Genomic DNA, 4,734 nt, shown 5'->3' with positions numbered 1-4,734 from the left:
AATATAATAATAATAATAATAATAATAATAATAATAATAATAATAATGTATTTATACCCTGCCTCTCCAATGAGATCGAGTGTAGTGCTGCAATGTAGTGAATATGGTGTAGTGATGTGAGCGGCGCACTTAGACACTGGGAGACCAGGGTTCAAATCTTGCTCAGCCATGGAAACCCACTTGGTTATTACTTTGGGCAACACACAGTCTCTCATTGTCAAAGGAAAACCATGGTGAACCAGGGAGAGAGCCATTTGTGGTCTGAATGTTGGTCTAAGTGTCCAGGAGACCAGAGTTCAAATCCCTCTTCGGCCATGGTTCTAAGCTGACAAAATCCATGAGACTGATATTTGCATGGTGGTATAGTGCTTTGAGCATTGGATTATGACCCTTGAGATCAGGGTTCGAATCCCAGCTTGGCCATAGAGACCTTAGATGAGGCAAACTCTCTCAGCCTCAAGGGATGGCAAACCTGAGAAATGTGTCAAGAAAACCCTGTGATAGCTTCACCTTTGGATCTCCGTAAGCTGGAAATGACTTGAAGGCACACAATAGCAATACATGACCCAGCATGGTGTAGTGGTTTGAGCACTGGACTATGACCGTGGAGAGCAGGGTTCGAATCCCCGCTCAGCCATGGAAATTCACTGGATAATCTTGGGTGAGTTGCACACTCTCAGCCTCTCGGAATAAATTTTGCCAAGAAAACCCGTAAGTCAGAGTCAACTTGCAACAACTACAGTCCTAATGAATGCTAGCCCTATGAGGACGGAAAGGTGGTTTGTGAACTTTGACGGATTAAAAATGGCGTGAGTCAATACAGAATAACAATAAGGCTAAAGCAACCCTCCTCAGAATAAATGTTGCCAAGAAAACCTTGTGATGGGGCCGCCATAAATTGGAGAGGACTTGAAGGCGCACAAGAACAACAGCGGCAAACCTGGACCGCTCCATCTGTCCATCCCTGGAGAAGACCCTGGAAGAAGACATGCTGAATGCAAGGAAGTTTTTCTTAGAGGGAGAATACAAGAGGATTTTTTCCTCCTCCTTCTTTTTAAAAGAGAATATATTCTCAACAGTTGCCAAGAGCGAAGAAGCCTCCTAGCTTGTCCGCAGTCGGGATAATAGTACATTCTGTTCCTGTACCTAGCAGCTCTAGATATATTTGGAATTGACTCCTCTCCGGCTGGAATATATGATAATCCCCTTTTCTCTCTCAGTTTCAGGTTCCTGGCTTTGAAGGTAAATATTAGCACTTCAAATTTGGCTTAGAAGCAAAGCAGCGGCCAGTGAGGCTCCCAAGACATGAGATCCGCAGAGCTTGGGAGGAACCGGTCATGCATGACTAGTTAACTAGTTACTTGTAGCTAGTTATTGGTAATCAGTCCCTCTTAACCAATAAGGACGTTATAGCTGCATTGTCTTACCAATGTAGTTTAGGGGGCATATAAAGGAAATTACTACAATGTAGACTTTGGAGGGAAGGAATTGTTGACAATGGCCAGGGGCTTTGGATCATACAAAGAGACTGAGGAAGGAAAAGGAAAAGGAAACCGAAAAGGAAAAAGGCGGTGGCATTCATCTGTTTCCCTTTAAAATATAATAATAATAATAATAATAATAATAATAATAATAATAATAATAATATTTATTTGTATACCGCCCTCTGGCAAACCAATCCGGTTTGCTTTAAGAGATGGTGAAAGTGGAGTGAAACTCAATACTAGGAGGAAGGAGAGGCCCTCCAAAAATTTATAAAATTTCAAATTTTAATATTTTTTTACAAAAAATTGAAATTTTGAATTTAAAAAATTCTTTTAAGATTTTCCTTTTTTAAAAAATTACATCTTGACCAAATTTTCACTACACATAGGTAAATGCGTTTAGGTTGTGCATACGATACCGTAACTTGAAGATATAATTTTGCTAGTTGTCGCAACTATTAGCATGACGTTCAGTGGCGTATGGGAATTACGATTTGTGATAGATAGATAGATAGATAGATAGATAGATAGATAGATAGATAGATATGGCTGAGAGGGAGTTCCTGCAGGGCCAGAAGGGGGACGGACCGAAGGGCCCGCGGGCCTCTATTCCAGCCCCGATTCGATGGCTGAGAGTGAGTTCCTGCAGGGCAGAACGGGGCCGGACCGAAGGGCCCTCGGGCCCTATCCAGCCCCGATTCGTGGCTGAGAGTGAGTTCCTGCAGGGCAGAACGGGGCCGGACCGAAGGGCCCGGGCCTCTATTCCAGCCGATTCGATGGCTGAGAGTGAGTTCCTGCAGGGCAGAACGGGGCCGGACCGAAGGGCCCTCGGGCCTCTATCAGCCCCGATTCGATGGCTGAGAGTGAGTTCCTGCAGGGAAGAACGGCGGACCGAAGGGCCCTCGGGCCTCTATTCCAGCCCCGATTCGATGGCTGAGAGTGAGTTTCGGCAGGCAAACGGGGCCGGACCGAAGGGCCCTCGGGCCTCATTCCAGCCCCGATTCGATGGCTGAGAGTGAGTTCCTGCAGGGCAGAACGGGGCGGACCGAAGGGCCCTCGGGCTCTATCCAGCCCCGATTCGATGGTGAGAGGGAGTTCCGGCAGGGCAGAACGGCCGGACCGAAGGGCCTCGGGCCTCTATTCCAGCCCCGATTCGATGGCTGAGATGAGTTCCGGCAGGGAAGAACGGTCCGGACCGAAGGGCCCTCGGGCCTCTATTCCAGCCCCGATTCGATGGCTGAGAGTGAGTTCCTGCAGGGAAGAACGGTTCCGGACCGAAGGGCCCTCGGGCCTCTATTCCAGCCCCGATTCGATGGCTGAGAGTGAGTTCCTGCAGGGCAGAACGGGGCGGACCGAAGGGCCCTCGCGGCCTCTATTCCAGCCCCGATTCAATGGCTGAGAGTGAGTTCCTGCAGGGCAGAACGGGCCGGACCGAAGGGCCCTCGGGCCTCTATTCCAGCCCCGATTTGATGGCTGAGAGTGAGTTTCGCAGGGCAGAACGGGGCCGGACCGAAGGGCCCTCGGGCCTCTATTCCAGCCCGATTCGATGGCTGAGAGTGAGTTCCTGCAGGGCAGAACGGGGCCGGACCGAAGGCCCTCGGGCCTCTATTCCAGCCCCGATTCGATGGCTGAGAGTGAGTTCCTGCAGGGCAGAACGGGGCCGGACGAAGGGCCCTCGGGCCTCTATTCCAGCCCGATTCAATTAAAATGGTGCAAATACCCAAATTTCTTTCATGAATTTTGCCTATGCCCAGAAGTTAAAGGGACATAAAATCCCCTCTTTCTCCTTTTTAATGACCCCAATAGCCTTCTCTATAAAAACAAAAAGAGGGAATGCACACCCCCCAATCAACACAAAAGGTTGTGAACGGGTCATATCTGTTGTATTGATTTGCCTGAAATATTTAATTACACTGTCGATTATTTATTTCCAACACAGAACATTTTCTTCATTTTCCCTGCTGCTGTGGCCCTTGGTGTGAATTGACAGTTCCCAAACAGAGGAAAGGACCAGCAAACCCCGTCATTTGGGGAAGAGGTTGTGCAGCAGTGTCAACCCCAATAGGCACAGTGTGGACATCAGCCAAGTATCTTAAACTACACACGGCATCAAGGCCTTCAGAACCTAATCCAATCAACCATTTCACATGATGTTAATGATGAACAACATGAACTTAGAGATGCCATTCTGGACAATGGAGCAGCCATAGACTATTTACTTTTCCTATGTGAAGAAATCAAAATATGTGCTGTATTAACCCATAATTCTATGTTAACTGTTGTACTGGTTTATTATGTTTGACCAGTGGAGCCCTCCAGCCCATGGTATCAAAGGGGAGACAAAATGTTTGGAAAAAGAGATTTATTTATATATACCATATTTTATTGCCACCTGGATAGTTTTTAATTGTAACTGTCAAACTCATAATTCTATACCTGCCAATGTGTCTGATGGCACACAGCGCTGTCTGAGTAGGCTGTGTCCTGTTTCTCCAACACCTTCTATCTTGGACGTTTCCAGGGTTCAAAGACCTGTAACACTCACCCTGACACAATATACCTCCATAGCCCAACGTGAATATTTGCTGTGTGAAGACATCAAGATATGTGTTGTTTCAAATTTCAGATAACTCTTGTTCCATTAATAATTTGATTGAAGAACTACATGATTTACCTGACCAGGTCCACCAGAACATTGGATATTCTGGACTATGAAGCTGATGGATTTACTATTTGCCAGACCTTCATGGCTGAAAAGACTCTTGTAATATGGCATTATCATTTTTGTATTATGATCCTATTTTGCCGTTTCATCCAATGTATTCCTACCTTGTGAATTATGCTTTCACAAAGGACAATGACAACCACAGAAAAGCGGCTGGTCGCAGGGTACGTACGCCAGCTCATAAAAAACAAAAAGAGGGAGATGTGGCATTCCCTGGGAAGCCCAGAGGATGCGACCCCTCCCAGGATAGCAATGTTTACCAAGATTGAAATGTGATAACCCTACTGGCAGACCATAGGCTTTGACTGCCTTCTGGTAGACAATGCTTTATCCTGTGATTGGATAAGCCATGTTGATTCGGCTGAGACAGTGTACACACCTTGCCCCTTTGCTAATTAGAAATCTCCTGATACACATGGCCCCTGATTCCGCAAATTGCCTTCTGATGTACAGTGAGATAATGTAAAACCTAATGTAACCCTGATGTCAAAAAAGGAGCTGGCCAAACCTGCCAGCAGAAGAAGC

The sequence above is a fragment of the Sceloporus undulatus genome, chromosome 8, assembly GCF_019175285.1.
Source record: "Sceloporus undulatus isolate JIND9_A2432 ecotype Alabama chromosome 8, SceUnd_v1.1, whole genome shotgun sequence".
Classification (NCBI taxonomy): Eukaryota; Metazoa; Chordata; class Lepidosauria; order Squamata; family Phrynosomatidae; genus Sceloporus; species Sceloporus undulatus.
This window is presented reverse-complemented; position numbering follows the sequence as displayed.